General features: G+C 47.4%; 37 non-coding genes across 37 annotated transcripts; all 37 read right to left on the reverse strand.

Annotated features, from left to right (window-relative positions):
• Positions 1-152: 152 nt before the first annotated feature.
• LOC136213166 (5S ribosomal RNA) lies at positions 153-271 on the reverse strand. The gene has a single exon (XR_010680293.1). It is a non-coding gene; the product is annotated as a 5S ribosomal RNA (ribosomal RNA).
• A 183-nt stretch (positions 272-454) lies between these two features.
• LOC136211254 (5S ribosomal RNA) lies at positions 455-573 on the reverse strand. The gene has a single exon (XR_010678466.1). It is a non-coding gene; the product is annotated as a 5S ribosomal RNA (ribosomal RNA).
• Positions 574-832: 259 nt separating this feature from the next.
• LOC136212913 (5S ribosomal RNA) lies at positions 833-951 on the reverse strand. The gene has a single exon (XR_010680053.1). It is a non-coding gene; the product is annotated as a 5S ribosomal RNA (ribosomal RNA).
• Positions 952-1,210: 259 nt separating this feature from the next.
• On the reverse strand, positions 1,211-1,329 carry LOC136214573 (5S ribosomal RNA). The gene has a single exon (XR_010681652.1). It is a non-coding gene; the product is annotated as a 5S ribosomal RNA (ribosomal RNA).
• Positions 1,330-1,588: 259 nt separating this feature from the next.
• On the reverse strand, positions 1,589-1,707 carry LOC136213742 (5S ribosomal RNA). Its single transcript, XR_010680847.1, has one exon. It is a non-coding gene; the product is annotated as a 5S ribosomal RNA (ribosomal RNA).
• Positions 1,708-1,890: 183 nt separating this feature from the next.
• LOC136211645 (5S ribosomal RNA) lies at positions 1,891-2,009 on the reverse strand. The gene has a single exon (XR_010678840.1). It is a non-coding gene; the product is annotated as a 5S ribosomal RNA (ribosomal RNA).
• Positions 2,010-2,268: 259 nt separating this feature from the next.
• On the reverse strand, positions 2,269-2,387 carry LOC136215249 (5S ribosomal RNA). Its single transcript, XR_010682297.1, has one exon. It is a non-coding gene; the product is annotated as a 5S ribosomal RNA (ribosomal RNA).
• Positions 2,388-2,647: 260 nt separating this feature from the next.
• Positions 2,648-2,766, reverse strand: LOC136211154 (5S ribosomal RNA). Its single transcript, XR_010678372.1, has one exon. It is a non-coding gene; the product is annotated as a 5S ribosomal RNA (ribosomal RNA).
• Positions 2,767-3,025: 259 nt separating this feature from the next.
• Positions 3,026-3,144, reverse strand: LOC136214574 (5S ribosomal RNA). Its single transcript, XR_010681653.1, has one exon. It is a non-coding gene; the product is annotated as a 5S ribosomal RNA (ribosomal RNA).
• A 259-nt stretch (positions 3,145-3,403) lies between these two features.
• LOC136213743 (5S ribosomal RNA) lies at positions 3,404-3,522 on the reverse strand. Its single transcript, XR_010680848.1, has one exon. It is a non-coding gene; the product is annotated as a 5S ribosomal RNA (ribosomal RNA).
• Positions 3,523-3,705: 183 nt separating this feature from the next.
• LOC136211657 (5S ribosomal RNA) lies at positions 3,706-3,824 on the reverse strand. Its single transcript, XR_010678852.1, has one exon. It is a non-coding gene; the product is annotated as a 5S ribosomal RNA (ribosomal RNA).
• Positions 3,825-4,083: 259 nt separating this feature from the next.
• Positions 4,084-4,202, reverse strand: LOC136215250 (5S ribosomal RNA). Its single transcript, XR_010682298.1, has one exon. It is a non-coding gene; the product is annotated as a 5S ribosomal RNA (ribosomal RNA).
• A 260-nt stretch (positions 4,203-4,462) lies between these two features.
• Positions 4,463-4,581, reverse strand: LOC136212346 (5S ribosomal RNA). Its single transcript, XR_010679508.1, has one exon. It is a non-coding gene; the product is annotated as a 5S ribosomal RNA (ribosomal RNA).
• A 260-nt stretch (positions 4,582-4,841) lies between these two features.
• LOC136213885 (5S ribosomal RNA) lies at positions 4,842-4,960 on the reverse strand. Its single transcript, XR_010680984.1, has one exon. It is a non-coding gene; the product is annotated as a 5S ribosomal RNA (ribosomal RNA).
• Positions 4,961-5,143: 183 nt separating this feature from the next.
• Positions 5,144-5,262, reverse strand: LOC136211658 (5S ribosomal RNA). Its single transcript, XR_010678853.1, has one exon. It is a non-coding gene; the product is annotated as a 5S ribosomal RNA (ribosomal RNA).
• A 259-nt stretch (positions 5,263-5,521) lies between these two features.
• On the reverse strand, positions 5,522-5,640 carry LOC136215252 (5S ribosomal RNA). The gene has a single exon (XR_010682299.1). It is a non-coding gene; the product is annotated as a 5S ribosomal RNA (ribosomal RNA).
• A 260-nt stretch (positions 5,641-5,900) lies between these two features.
• Positions 5,901-6,019, reverse strand: LOC136213532 (5S ribosomal RNA). Its single transcript, XR_010680637.1, has one exon. It is a non-coding gene; the product is annotated as a 5S ribosomal RNA (ribosomal RNA).
• A 260-nt stretch (positions 6,020-6,279) lies between these two features.
• LOC136213886 (5S ribosomal RNA) lies at positions 6,280-6,398 on the reverse strand. Its single transcript, XR_010680986.1, has one exon. It is a non-coding gene; the product is annotated as a 5S ribosomal RNA (ribosomal RNA).
• A 183-nt stretch (positions 6,399-6,581) lies between these two features.
• LOC136211659 (5S ribosomal RNA) lies at positions 6,582-6,700 on the reverse strand. Its single transcript, XR_010678855.1, has one exon. It is a non-coding gene; the product is annotated as a 5S ribosomal RNA (ribosomal RNA).
• Positions 6,701-6,959: 259 nt separating this feature from the next.
• Positions 6,960-7,078, reverse strand: LOC136215253 (5S ribosomal RNA). The gene has a single exon (XR_010682300.1). It is a non-coding gene; the product is annotated as a 5S ribosomal RNA (ribosomal RNA).
• Positions 7,079-7,338: 260 nt separating this feature from the next.
• LOC136214714 (5S ribosomal RNA) lies at positions 7,339-7,457 on the reverse strand. The gene has a single exon (XR_010681790.1). It is a non-coding gene; the product is annotated as a 5S ribosomal RNA (ribosomal RNA).
• A 260-nt stretch (positions 7,458-7,717) lies between these two features.
• LOC136213887 (5S ribosomal RNA) lies at positions 7,718-7,836 on the reverse strand. Its single transcript, XR_010680987.1, has one exon. It is a non-coding gene; the product is annotated as a 5S ribosomal RNA (ribosomal RNA).
• Positions 7,837-8,019: 183 nt separating this feature from the next.
• On the reverse strand, positions 8,020-8,138 carry LOC136211661 (5S ribosomal RNA). Its single transcript, XR_010678857.1, has one exon. It is a non-coding gene; the product is annotated as a 5S ribosomal RNA (ribosomal RNA).
• Positions 8,139-8,397: 259 nt separating this feature from the next.
• Positions 8,398-8,516, reverse strand: LOC136215254 (5S ribosomal RNA). The gene has a single exon (XR_010682301.1). It is a non-coding gene; the product is annotated as a 5S ribosomal RNA (ribosomal RNA).
• A 260-nt stretch (positions 8,517-8,776) lies between these two features.
• LOC136215864 (5S ribosomal RNA) lies at positions 8,777-8,895 on the reverse strand. Its single transcript, XR_010682867.1, has one exon. It is a non-coding gene; the product is annotated as a 5S ribosomal RNA (ribosomal RNA).
• Positions 8,896-9,155: 260 nt separating this feature from the next.
• LOC136213888 (5S ribosomal RNA) lies at positions 9,156-9,274 on the reverse strand. The gene has a single exon (XR_010680988.1). It is a non-coding gene; the product is annotated as a 5S ribosomal RNA (ribosomal RNA).
• Positions 9,275-9,457: 183 nt separating this feature from the next.
• On the reverse strand, positions 9,458-9,576 carry LOC136211256 (5S ribosomal RNA). Its single transcript, XR_010678468.1, has one exon. It is a non-coding gene; the product is annotated as a 5S ribosomal RNA (ribosomal RNA).
• Positions 9,577-9,836: 260 nt separating this feature from the next.
• LOC136212061 (5S ribosomal RNA) lies at positions 9,837-9,955 on the reverse strand. Its single transcript, XR_010679236.1, has one exon. It is a non-coding gene; the product is annotated as a 5S ribosomal RNA (ribosomal RNA).
• Positions 9,956-10,138: 183 nt separating this feature from the next.
• LOC136212341 (5S ribosomal RNA) lies at positions 10,139-10,257 on the reverse strand. The gene has a single exon (XR_010679503.1). It is a non-coding gene; the product is annotated as a 5S ribosomal RNA (ribosomal RNA).
• Positions 10,258-10,518: 261 nt separating this feature from the next.
• On the reverse strand, positions 10,519-10,637 carry LOC136215633 (5S ribosomal RNA). Its single transcript, XR_010682670.1, has one exon. It is a non-coding gene; the product is annotated as a 5S ribosomal RNA (ribosomal RNA).
• A 183-nt stretch (positions 10,638-10,820) lies between these two features.
• On the reverse strand, positions 10,821-10,939 carry LOC136211257 (5S ribosomal RNA). The gene has a single exon (XR_010678469.1). It is a non-coding gene; the product is annotated as a 5S ribosomal RNA (ribosomal RNA).
• A 260-nt stretch (positions 10,940-11,199) lies between these two features.
• Positions 11,200-11,318, reverse strand: LOC136211914 (5S ribosomal RNA). The gene has a single exon (XR_010679098.1). It is a non-coding gene; the product is annotated as a 5S ribosomal RNA (ribosomal RNA).
• Positions 11,319-11,502: 184 nt separating this feature from the next.
• LOC136214789 (5S ribosomal RNA) lies at positions 11,503-11,621 on the reverse strand. Its single transcript, XR_010681861.1, has one exon. It is a non-coding gene; the product is annotated as a 5S ribosomal RNA (ribosomal RNA).
• Positions 11,622-11,957: 336 nt separating this feature from the next.
• On the reverse strand, positions 11,958-12,076 carry LOC136212914 (5S ribosomal RNA). Its single transcript, XR_010680054.1, has one exon. It is a non-coding gene; the product is annotated as a 5S ribosomal RNA (ribosomal RNA).
• Positions 12,077-12,259: 183 nt separating this feature from the next.
• On the reverse strand, positions 12,260-12,378 carry LOC136212504 (5S ribosomal RNA). The gene has a single exon (XR_010679656.1). It is a non-coding gene; the product is annotated as a 5S ribosomal RNA (ribosomal RNA).
• Positions 12,379-12,637: 259 nt separating this feature from the next.
• On the reverse strand, positions 12,638-12,756 carry LOC136215256 (5S ribosomal RNA). The gene has a single exon (XR_010682303.1). It is a non-coding gene; the product is annotated as a 5S ribosomal RNA (ribosomal RNA).
• A 259-nt stretch (positions 12,757-13,015) lies between these two features.
• LOC136213528 (5S ribosomal RNA) lies at positions 13,016-13,134 on the reverse strand. The gene has a single exon (XR_010680634.1). It is a non-coding gene; the product is annotated as a 5S ribosomal RNA (ribosomal RNA).
• Between the last annotated feature and the right edge of the window lie 138 nt (positions 13,135-13,272).

Raw genomic sequence — 13,272 nt, forward strand, 5'->3', positions numbered from 1 at the left:
CATACTGGGCGCCCCTTTCTCCCGTATGCTCATCCTTCACGTGCATGCACAAGCCCCCGGACCCCAAACACTGACACCCGCCTCGAAAACATGCACGCCATGGTGAAAAAAAAAATTAAATAATTAAAAAATGCACGTTGCAAAAAAGTTTGGGGGTGCAACACGAGGACTTCCGAAGAGGTCACCCATCTTAGTACTACTCTCGCCCAAGCACGTTTAACTTCGGAGTTCTGATGGGATCCGGTGCATTAGTGCTGGTATGATCGCACCCGTCATCCCATGCAAAAACTAAGCATATATTCCATACTGGGCGCCCCTTTCTCCCGTATGCTCATCCTTCACGTGCATGCACAAGCCCCCGGACCCCAAACACTGACCCCCGCCTCGAAAACATGCACGCCATGGTGAAAAAAAAAATTAAATAATTAAAAAATGCACGTTGCAAAAAAGTTTGGGGGTGCAACACGAGGACTTCCCAAGAGGTCACCCATCTTAGTACTACTCTCGCCCAAGCACGTTTAACTTCGGAGTTCTGATGGGATCCGGTGCATTAGTGCTGGTATGATCGCACCCGTCATCCCATGCAAAAACTAAGCATATATTCCATACTGGGCGCCCCTTTCTCCCGTATGCTCATCCTTCACGTGCATGCACAAGCCCCCGGACCCCAAACACTGACCCCCGCCTCGAAAACGTGCACGCCATGGTGAAAAAAAAATTAAATAATTAAAAAATGCACGTTGCAAAAAAGTTTGGGCCCGCCTCGAAAACGTGCACGCCATGGTGAAAAAAAAATTAAATAATTAAAAAATGCACGTTGCAAAAAAGTTTGGGGGTGCAACACGAGGACTTCCCAAGAGGTCACCCATCTTAGTACTACTCTCGCCCAAGCACGTTTATCTTCGGAGTTCTGATGGGATCCGGTGCATTAGTGCTGGTATGATCGCACCCGTCATCCCATGCAAAAACTAAGCATATATTCCATACTGGCCGCCCCTTTCTCCCGTATGCTCATCCTTCACGTGCATGCACAAGCCCCCGGACCCCAAACACTGACCCCCGCCTCGAAAACGTGCACGCCATGGTGAAAAAAAAATTAAATAATTAAAAAATGCACGTTGCAAAAAAGTTTGGGCCCGCCTCGAAAACGTGCACGCCATGGTGAAAAAAAAATTAAATAATTAAAAAATGCACGTTGCAAAAAAGTTTGGGGGTGCAACACGAGGACTTCCCAAGAGGTCACCCATCTTAGTACTACTCTCGCCCAAGCGCGTTTAACTTCAGAGTTCTGATGGGATCCGGTGCATTAGTGCTGGTATGATCGCACCCGTCATCCCATGCAAAAACTAAGCATATATTCCATACTGGGCGCCCCTTTCTCCCGTATGCTCATCCTTCACGTGCATGCACAAGCCCCCGGACCCCAAACACTGACCCCCGCCTCGAAAACGTGCACGCCATGGTGAAAAAAAAATTAAATAATTAAAAAATGCACGTTGCAAAAAAGTTTGGGCCCGCCTCGAAAACGTGCACGCCATGGTGAAAAAAAAATTAAATAATTAAAAAATGCACGTTGCAAAAAAGTTTGGGGGTGCAACGCGAGGACTTCCCAAGAGGTCACCCATCTTAGTACTACTCTCGCCCAAGCACGTTTGACTTCGGAGTTCTGATGGGATCCGGTGCATTAGTGCTGGTATGATCGCACCCGTCATCCCATGCAAAAACTAAGCATATATTCCATACTGGGCGCCCCTTTCTCCCGTATGCTCATCCTTCACGTGCATGCACAAGCCCCCGGACCCCAAACACTGACCCCCGCCTCGAAAACGTGCACGCCATGGTGAAAAAAAAAATTAAATAATTAAAAAATGCACGTTGCAAAAAAGTTTGGGGGTGCAATACGAGGACTTCCCAAGAGGTCACCCATCTTAGTACTACTCTCGCCCAAGCACGTTTAACTTCGGAGTTCTGATGGGATCCGGTGCATTAGTGCCGGTATGATCGCACCCGTCATCCCATGCAAAAACTAAGCATATATTCCATACTGGGCGCCCCTTTCTCCCGTATGCTCATCCTTCACGTGCATGCACAAGCCCTCGGACCCCAAACACTGACCCCCGCCTCGAAAACGTGCACGCCATGGTGAAAAAAAAAATTAAATAATTAAAAAATGCACGTTGCAAAAAAGTTTGGGCCCGCCTCGAAAACGTGCACGCCATGGTGAAAAAAAATTAAATAATTAAAAAATGCACGTTGCAAAAAAGTTTGGGGGTGCAACACGAGGACTTCCCAAGAGGTCACCCATCTTAGTACTACTCTCGCCCAAGCACGTTTATCTTCGGAGTTCTGATGGGATACGGTGCATTAGTGCTGGTATGATCGCACCCGTCATCCCATGCAAAAACTAAGCATATATTCCATACTGGGCGCCCCTTTCTCCCGTATGCTCATCCTTCACGTGCATGCACAAGCCCCCGGACCCCAAACACTGACCCCCGCCTCGAAAACGTGCACGCCATGGTGAAAAAAAAAATTAAGTAATTAAAAAATGCACGTTGCAAAAAAGTTTGGGCCCGCCTCGAAAACGTGCACGCCATGGTGAAAAAAAAATTAAATAATTAAAAAATGCACGTTGCAAAAAAGTTTGGGGGTGCAACACGAGGACTTCCCAAGAGGTCACCCATCTTAGTACTACTCTCGCCCAAGCACGTTTAACTTCGGAGTTCTGATGGGATCCGGTGCATTAGTGCTGGTATGGTTGCACCCGTCATCCCATGCAAAAACTAAGCATATATTCCATACTGGGCGCCCCTTTCTCCCGTATGCTCATCCTTCACGTGCATGCACAAGCCCCCGGACCCCAAACACTGACCCCCGCCTCGAAAACGTGCACGCCATGGTGAAAAAAAAATTAAATAATTAAAAAATGCACGTTGCAAAAAAGTTTGGGCCCGCCTCGAAAACGTGCACGCCATGGTGAAAAAAAAATTAAATAATTAAAAAATGCACGTTGCAAAAAAGTTTGGGGGTGCAACACGAGGACTTCCCAAGAGGTCACCCATCTTAGTACTACTCTCGCCCAAGCGCGTTTAACTTCAGAGTTCTGATGGGATCCGGTGCATTAGTGCTGGTATGATCGCACCCGTCATCCCATGCAAAAACTAAGCATATATTCCATACTGGGCGCCCCTTTCTCCCGTATGCTCATCCTTCACGTGCATGCACAAGCCCCCGGACCCCAAACACTGACCCCCGCCTCGAAAACGTGCACGCCATGGTGAAAAAAAAATTAAATAATTAAAAAATGCACGTTGCAAAAAAGTTTGGGCCCGCCTCGAAAACGTGCACGCCATGGTGAAAAAAGAATTAAATAATTAAAAAATGCACGTTGCAAAAAAGTTTGGGGGTGCAACGCGAGGACTTCCCAAGAGGTCACCCATCTTAGTACTACTCTCGCCCAAGCACGTTTGACTTCGGAGTTCTGATGGGATCCGGTGCATTAGTGCTGGTATGATCGCACCCGTCATCCCATGCAAAAACTAAGCATATATTCCATACTGGGCGCCCCTTTCTCCCGTATGCTCATCCTTCACGTGCATGCACAAGCCCCCGGACCCCAAACACTGACCCCCGCCTCGAAAACGTGCACGCCATGGTGAAAAAAAAAATTAAATAATTAAAAAATGCACGTTGCAAAAAAGTTTGGGGGTGCAACACGAGGACTTCCCAAGAGGTCACCCATCTTAGTACTACTCTCGCCCAAGCACGTTTAACTTCGGAGTTCTGATGGGATCCGGTGCATTAGTGCCGGTATGATCGCACCCGTCATCCCATGCAAAAACTAAGCATATATTCCATACTGGGCGCCCCTTTCTCCCGTATGCTCATCCTTCACGTGCATGCACAAGCCCTCGGACCCCAAACACTGACCCCCGCCTCGAAAACGTGCACGCCATGGTGAAAAAAAAAATTAAATAATTAAAAAATGCACGTTGCAAAAAAGTTTGGGCCCGCCTCGAAAACGTGCACGCCATGGTGAAAAAAAATTAAATAATTAAAAAATGCACGTTGCAAAAAAGTTTGGGGGTGCAACACGAGGACTTCCCAAGAGGTCACCCATCTTAGTACTACTCTCGCCCAAGCACGTTTATCTTCGGAGTTCTGATGGGATACGGTGCATTAGTGCTGGTATGATCGCACCCGTCATCCCATGCAAAAACTAAGCATATATTCCATACTGGGCGCCCCTTTCTCCCGTATGCTCATCCTTCACGTGCATGCACAAGCCCCCGGACCCCAAACACTGACCCCCGCCTCGAAAACGTGCACGCCATGGTGAAAAAAAAAATTAAGTAATTAAAAAATGCACGTTGCAAAAAAGTTTGGGCCCGCCTCGAAAACGTGCACGCCATGGTGAAAAAAAAATTAAATAATTAAAAAATGCACGTTGCAAAAAAGTTTGGGGGTGCAACACGAGGACTTCCCAAGAGGTCACCCATCTTAGTACTACTCTCGCCCAAGCACGTTTAACTTCGGAGTTCTGATGGGATCCGGTGCATTAGTGCTGGTATGGTTGCACCCGTCATCCCATGCAAAAACTAAGCATATATTCCATACTGGGCGCCCCTTTCTCCCGTATGCTCATCCTTCACGTGCATGCACAAGCCCCCGGACCCCAAACACTGACCCCCACCTCGAAAACGTGCACGCCATGGTGAAAAAAAAAATTAAATAATTAAAAAATGCACGTTGCAAAAAAGTTTGGGCCCGCCTCGAAAACGTGCACGCCATGGTGAAAAAAAAATTAAATAATTAAAAAATGCACGTTGCAAAAAAGTTTGGGGGTGCAACACGAGGACTTCCCAAGAGGTCACCCATCTTAGTACTACTCTCGCCCAAGCACGTTTAACTTCGGAGTTCTGATTGGATCCGGTGCATTAGTGCTGGTATGATCGCACCCGTCATCCCATGCAAAAACTAAGCATATATTCCATACTGGGCGCCCCTTTCTCCCGTATGCTCATCCTTCACGTGCATGCACAAGCCCCCGGACCCCAAACACTGACCCCCGCCTCGAAAACGTGCACGCCATGGTGAAAAAAAAAATTAAATAATTAAAAAATGCACGTTGCAAAAAAGTTTGGGGGTGCAACACGAGGACTTCCCAAGAGGTCACCCATCTTAGTACTACTCTCGCCCAAGCACGTTTAACTTCGGAGTTCTGATGGGATCCGGTGCATTAGTGCCGGTATGATCGCACCCGTCATCCCATGCAAAAACTAAGCATATATTCCATACTGGGCGCCCCTTTCTCCCGTATGCTCATCCTTCACGTGCATGCACAAGCCCTCGGACCCCAAACACTGACCCCCGCCTCGAAAACGTGCACGCCATGGTGAAAAAAAAAATTAAATAATTAAAAAATGCACGTTGCAAAAAAGTTTGGGCCCGCCTCGAAAACGTGCACGCCATGGTGAAAAAAAATTAAATAATTAAAAAATGCACGTTGCAAAAAAGTTTGGGGGTGCAACACGAGGACTTCCCAAGAGGTCACCCATCTTAGTACTACTCTCGCCCAAGCACGTTTATCTTCGGAGTTCTGATGGGATACGGTGCATTAGTGCTGGTATGATCGCACCCGTCATCCCATGCAAAAACTAAGCATATATTCCATACTGGGCGCCCCTTTCTCCCGTATGCTCATCCTTCACGTGCATGCACAAGCCCCCGGACCCCAAACACTGACCCCCGCCTCGAAAACGTGCACGCCATGGTGAAAAAAAAAATTAAGTAATTAAAAAATGCACGTTGCAAAAAAGTTTGGGCCCGCCTCGAAAACGTGCACGCCATGGTGAAAAAAAAATTAAATAATTAAAAAATGCACGTTGCAAAAAAGTTTGGGGGTGCAACACGAGGACTTCCCAAGAGGTCACCCATCTTAGTACTACTCTCGCCCAAGCACGTTTAACTTCGGAGTTCTGATGGGATCCGGTGCATTAGTGCTGGTATGGTTGCACCCGTCATCCCATGCAAAAACTAAGCATATATTCCATACTGGGCGCCCCTTTCTCCCGTATGCTCATCCTTCACGTGCATGCACAAGCCCCCGGACCCCAAACACTGACCCCCGCCTCGAAAACGTGCACGCCATGGTGAAAAAAAAAATTAAATAATTAAAAAATGCACGTTGCAAAAAAGTTTGGGCCCGCCTCGAAAACGTGCACGCCATGGTGAAAAAAAAATTAAATAATTAAAAAATGCACGTTGCAAAAAAGTTTGGGGGTGCAACACGAGGACTTCCCAAGAGGTCACCCATCTTAGTACTACTCTCGCCCAAGCACGTTTAACTTCGGAGTTCTGATTGGATCCGGTGCATTAGTGCTGGTATGATCGCACCCGTCATCCCATGCAAAAACTAAGCATATATTCCATACTGGGCGCCCCTTTCTCCCGTATGCTCATCCTTCACGTGCATGCACAAGCCCCCGGACCCCAAACACTGACCCCCGCCTCGAAAACGTGCACGCCATGGTGAAAAAAAAAATTAAATAATTAAAAAATGCACGTTGCAAAAAAGTTTGGGGGTGCAACACGAGGACTTCCCAAGAGGTCACCCATCTTAGTACTACTCTCGCCCAAGCACGTTTAACTTCGGAGTTCTGATGGGATCCGGTGCATTAGTGCCGGTATGATCGCACCCGTCATCCCATGCAAAAACTAAGCATATATTCCATACTGGGCGCCCCTTTCTCCCGTATGCTCATCCTTCACGTGCATGCACAAGCCCTCGGACCCCAAACACTGACCCCCGCCTCGAAAACGTGCACGCCATGGTGAAAAAAAAAATTAAATAATTAAAAAATGCACGTTGCAAAAAAGTTTGGGCCCGCCTCGAAAACGTGCACGCCATGGTGAAAAAAAATTAAATAATTAAAAAATGCACGTTGCAAAAAAGTTTGGGGGTGCAACACGAGGACTTCCCAAGAGGTCACCCATCTTAGTACTACTCTCGCCCAAGCACGTTTATCTTCGGAGTTCTGATGGGATACGGTGCATTAGTGCTGGTATGATCGCACCCGTCATCCCATGCAAAAACTAAGCATATATTCCATACTGGGCGCCCCTTTCTCCCGTATGCTCATCCTTCACGTGCATGCACAAGCCCCCGGACCCCAAACACTGACCCCCGCCTCGAAAACGTGCACGCCATGGTGAAAAAAAAAATTAAGTAATTAAAAAATGCACGTTGCAAAAAAGTTTGGGCCCGCCTCGAAAACGTGCACGCCATGGTGAAAAAAAAATTAAATAATTAAAAAATGCACGTTGCAAAAAAGTTTGGGGGTGCAACACGAGGACTTCCCAAGAGGTCACCCATCTTAGTACTACTCTCGCCCAAGCACGTTTAACTTCGGAGTTCTGATGGGATCCGGTGCATTAGTGCTGGTATGGTTGCACCCGTCATCCCATGCAAAAACTAAGCATATATTCCATACTGGGCGCCCCTTTCTCCCGTATGCTCATCCTTCACGTGCATGCACAAGCCCCCGGACCCCAAACACTGACCCCCGCCTCGAAAACGTGCACGCCATGGTGAAAAAAAAAATTAAATAATTAAAAAATGCACGTTGCAAAAAAGTTTGGGCCCGCCTCGAAAACGTGCACGCCATGGTGAAAAAAAAATTAAATAATTAAAAAATGCACGTTGCAAAAAAGTTTGGGGGTGCAACACGAGGACTTCCCAAGAGGTCACCCATCTTAGTACTACTCTCGCCCAAGCACGTTTAACTTCGGAGTTCTGATTGGATCCGGTGCATTAGTGCTGGTATGATCGCACCCGTCATCCCATGCAAAAACTAAGCATATATTCCATACTGGGCGCCCCTTTCTCCCGTATGCTCATCCTTCACGTGCATGCACAAGCCCCCGGACCCCAAACACTGACCCCCGCCTCGAAAACGTGCACGCCATGGTGAAAAAAAAAATTAAATAATTAAAAAATGCACGTTGCAAAAAAGTTTGGGGGTGCAACACGAGGACTTCCCAAGAGGTCACCCATCTTAGTACTACTCTCGCCCAAGCACGTTTAACTTCGGAGTTCTGATGGGATCCGGTGCATTAGTGCCGGTATGATCGCACCCGTCATCCCATGCAAAAACTAAGCATATATTCCATACTGGGCGCCCCTTTCTCCCGTATGCTCATCCTTCACGTGCATGCACAAGCCCTCGGACCCCAAACACTGACCCCCGCCTCGAAAACGTGCACGCCATGGTGAAAAAAAAAATTAAATAATTAAAAAATGCACGTTGCAAAAAAGTTTGGGCCCGCCTCGAAAACGTGCACGCCATGGTGAAAAAAAATTAAATAATTAAAAAATGCACGTTGCAAAAAAGTTTGGGGGTGCAACACGAGGACTTCCCAAGAGGTCACCCATCTTAGTACTACTCTCGCCCAAGCACGTTTATCTTCGGAGTTCTGATGGGATACGGTGCATTAGTGCTGGTATGATCGCACCCGTCATCCCATGCAAAAACTAAGCATATATTCCATACTGGGCGCCCCTTTCTCCCGTATGCTCATCCTTCACGTGCATGCACAAGCCCCCGGACCCCAAACACTGACCCCCGCCTCGAAAACGTGCACGCCATGGTGAAAAAAAAAATTAAGTAATTAAAAAATGCACGTTGCAAAAAAGTTTGGGCCCGCCTCGAAAACGTGCACGCCATGGTGAAAAAAAAATTAAATAATTAAAAAATGCACGTTGCAAAAAAGTTAGGGGGTGCAACACGAGGACTTCCCAAGAGGTCACCCATCTTAGTACTACTCTCGCCCAAGCACGTTTAACTTCGGAGTTCTGATGGGATCCGGTGCATTAGTGCTGGTATGGTTGCACCCGTCATCCCATGCAAAAACTAAGCATATATTCCATACTGGGCGCCCCTTTCTCCCGTATGCTCATCCTTCACGTGCATGCACAAGCCCCCGGACCCCAAACACTGACCCCCGCCTCGAAAACGTGCACGCCATGGTGAAAAAAAAAATTAAATAATTAAAAAATGCACGTTGCAAAAAAGTTTGGGCCCGCCTCGAAAACGTGCACGCCATGGTGAAAAAAAAATTAAATAATTAAAAAATGCACGTTGCAAAAAAGTTTGGGGGTGCAACACGAGGACTTCCCAAGAGGTCACCCATCTTAGTACTACTCTCGCCCAAGCACGTTTAACTTCGGAGTTCTGATTGGATCCGGTGCATTAGTGCTGGTATGATCGCACCCGTCATCCCATGCAAAAACTAAGCATATATTCCATACTGGGCGCCCCTTTCTCCCGTATGCTCATCCTTCACGTGCATGCACAAGCCCCCGGACCCCAAACACTGACCCCCGCCTCGAAAACGTGCACGCCATGGTGAAAAAAAAAATTAAATAATTAAAAAATGCACGTTGCAAAAAAGTTTGGGGGTGCAACACGAGGACTTCCCAAGAGGTCACCCATCTTAGTACTACTCTCGCCCAAGCACGTTTAACTTCGGAGTTCTGATGGGATCCGGTGCATTAGTGCTGGTATGATCGCACCCGTCATCCCATGCAAAAACTAAGCATATATTTCATACTGGGCGCCCCTTTCTCCCGTATGCTCATCCTTCACGTGCATGCACAAGCCCCCGGACCCCAAACACTGACCCCCGCCTCGAAAACGTGCACGCCATGGTGAAAAAAAAAATTAAATAATTAAAAAATGCACGTTGCAAAAAAGTTTGGGCCCGCCTCGAAAACGTGCACGCCATGGTGAAAAAAAAATTAAATAATTAAAAAATGCACGTTGCAAAAAAGTTTGGGGGTGCAACACGAGGACTTCCCAAGAGGTCACCCATCTTAGTACTACTCTCGCCCAAGCACGTTTCACTTCGGAGTTCTGATGGGATCCGGTGCATTAGTGCTGGTATGATCGCACCCGTCATCCCATGCGAAACCTAAGCATATATTCCATACTGGGCGCCCCTTTCTCCCGTATGCTCATCCTTCACGTGCATGCACAAGCCCCCGGACCCCAAACACTGACCCCCGCCTCGTAAACGTGCACGCCATGGTGAAAAAAAAAATTAAATAATTAAAAAATGCACGTTGCAAAAAAGTTTGGGGGTGCAACACGAGGACTTCCCAAGAGGTCACCCATCTTAGTACTACTCTCGCCCAAGCACGTTTAACTTCGGAGTTCTGATGGGATCCGGTGCATTAGTGCTAGTATGATCGCACCCGTCATCCCATGCAAAAACTAAGCATATATTCCATACTGGGCGCCCCTTTCTCCCGTATGCTCATCCTTCACGTGCATGCACAAGCCCCCGGACCCCAAACACTGACCCCCCGCCTCGAAAACGTGCACGCCATGGTGAAAAAAAAAATTAAATAATTAAAAAATGCACGTCGCAAAAAAGTTTGGGCCCGCCTCGAAAACGTGCACGCCATGGTGAAAAAAAAATTAAATAATTAAAAAATGCACGTTGCAAAAAAGTTTGGGCGTGCAACGCGAGGACTTCCCAAGAGGTCACCTATCTTAATACTACTCTCGCCCAAGCACGTTTAACTTCGGAGTTCTGATGGGATCCGGTGCAGTAGTGCTGGTATGATCGCACCCGTCATCCCATGCAAAAACTAAGCATATATTCCATACTGGGCGCCCCTTTCTCCCGTATGCTCATCCTTCACGTGCATGCACAAGCCCCCGGACCCCAAACACTGACCCCCGCCTCGAAAACGTGCACGCCATGGTGAAAAAAAAAATTAAATAATTAAAAAATGCACGTTGCAAAAAAGTTTGGGGGTGCAACACGAGGACTTCCCAAGAGGTCACCCATCTTAGTACTACTCTCGCCCAAGCACGTTTAACTTCGGAGTTCTGATGGGATCCGGTGCATTAGTGCTGGTATGATCGCACCCGTCATACCATGCAAAAACTAAGCATATATTCCATACTGGGCGCCCCTTTCTCCCGTATGCTCATCCTTCACGTGCATGCACAAGCCCCCGGACCCCAAACACTGACCCCCGCCTCGAAAACGTGCACGCCATGGTGAAAAAAAAAATTAAATAATTAAAAAATGCACGTTGCAACAAAGTTTGGGCGCGCCTCGAAAACGTGCACGCCATGGTGAAAAAAAAATTAAATAATTAAAAAATGCACGTTGCAAAAAAGTTTGGGGGTGCAACACGAGGACTTCCCAAGAGGTCACCCATCTTAGTACTACTCTCGCCCAAGCACGTTTAACTTCGGAGTTCTAATGGGATCCGGTGCATTAGTGCTGGTATGATCGCACCCGTCATCCCATGCAAAACCTAAGCATATATTCCATACTGGGCGCCCCTTTCTCCCGTATGCTCATCCTTCACGTGCATGCACAAGCCCCCGGACCCCAAACACTGACCCCCGCCTCGTAAACGTGCACGCCATGGTGAAAAAAAAAAATTAAATAATTAAAAAATGCACGTTGCAAAAAAGTTTGGGGGTGCAACACGAGGACTTCCCAAGAAGTCACCCATCTTAGTACTACTCTAGCCCAAGCACGTTTAACTTCGGAGTTCTGATGGGATCCGGTGCATTAGTGCTGGTATGATCGCACCCGTCATCCCATGCAAAAACTAAGCATATATTCCATACTGGGCGCCCCTTTCTCCCGTATGCTCATCCTTCACGTGCATGCACAAGCCCCCGGACCCCAAACACTGACCCCCGCCTCGAAAACGTGCACGCCATGGTGAAAAAAAAATTAAATAATTAAAAAATGCACGTTGCAAAAAAGTTTGGGCCCGCCTCGAAAACGTGCACGCCATGGTGAAAAAAAAATTAAATAATTAAAAAATGCACGTTGCAAAAAAGTTTGGGCCCGCCTCGAAAACGTGCACGCCATGGTGAAAAAAAAATTAAATAATTAAAAAATGCACGTTGCAAAAAAGTTTGGGGGTGCAACACGAGGACTTCCCAAGAGGTCACCCATCTTAGTACTACTCTCGCCCAAGCACGTTTATCTTCGGAGTTCTGATGGGATCCGGTGCATTAGTGCTGGTATGATCGCACCCGTCATCCCATGCAAAAACTAAGCATATATTCCATACTGGGCGCCCCTTTCTCCCATATGCTCATCCTTTACGTGCATGCACAAGCCCCCGGACCCCAAACACTGACCCCCGCCTCGTAAACGTGCACGCCATGGTGAAAAAAAAAATTAAATAATTAAAAAATGCACGTTGCAAAAAAGTTTGGGGGTGCAACACGAGGACTTCCCAAGAGGTCACCCATCTTAGTACTACTCTCGCCCAAGCACGTTTAACTTCGGAGTTCTGATGGGATCCGGTGCATTAGTGCCGGTGTGATCGCACCCGTCATCCTATGCAAAAACTAAGCATATATTCCATACTGGGCGCCCCTTTCTCCCGTATGCTCATCCTTCACGTGCATGCACAAGCCCCCGGACCCCAAACACTGACCCCCGCCTCGAAAACGTGCACGCCATGGTGAAAAAAAAAATTAAATAATTAAAAAATGCACGTTGCAAAAAAGTTTGGGCCCGCCTCGAAAACGTGCACGCCATGGTGAAAAAAAATTAAATAATTAAAAAATGCACGTTGCAAAAAAGTTTGGGGGTGCAACACGAGGACTTCCCAAGAGGTCACCCATCTTAGTACTACTCTCGCCCAAGCACGTTTATCTTCGGAGTTCTGATGGGATACGGTGCATTAGTGCTGGTATGATCGCACCCGTCATCCCATGCAAAATCTAAGCATATATTCCATACTGGGCGCCCCTTTCTCCCGTATGCTCATCCTTCACGTGCATGCACAAGCGCCCGGACCCCAAACACTGACCCCCGCCTCGAAAACGTGCACGCCATGGTGAAAAAAAAATTAAATAATTAAAAAATGCACGTTGCAAAAAAGTTTGGGCCCGCCGCGAAAACGTGCACGCCATGGTGAAAAAAAAATTAAATAATTAAAAAATGCACGTTGCAAAAAATTTTGGGGGTGCAACACGAGGACTTCCCAAGAGGTCACCCATCTTAGTACTACTCTCGCCCAAGCACGTTTGACTTCGGAGTTCTGATGGGATCCGGTGCATTAGTGCTGGTATAATCGCACCCGTCATCCCATGCAAAAACTAAGCATATATTCCATACTGGGCGCCCCTTTCTCCCGTATGCTCATCCTTTACGTGCATGCACAAGCCCCCGGACCCCAAACACTGACCCCCGCCTCGTAAACGTGCACGCCATGGTGAA

Source organism: Euphorbia lathyris, chromosome 1 (assembly GCF_963576675.1).
Source record: "Euphorbia lathyris chromosome 1, ddEupLath1.1, whole genome shotgun sequence".
NCBI classification, from domain to species: domain Eukaryota; kingdom Viridiplantae; phylum Streptophyta; class Magnoliopsida; order Malpighiales; family Euphorbiaceae; genus Euphorbia; species Euphorbia lathyris.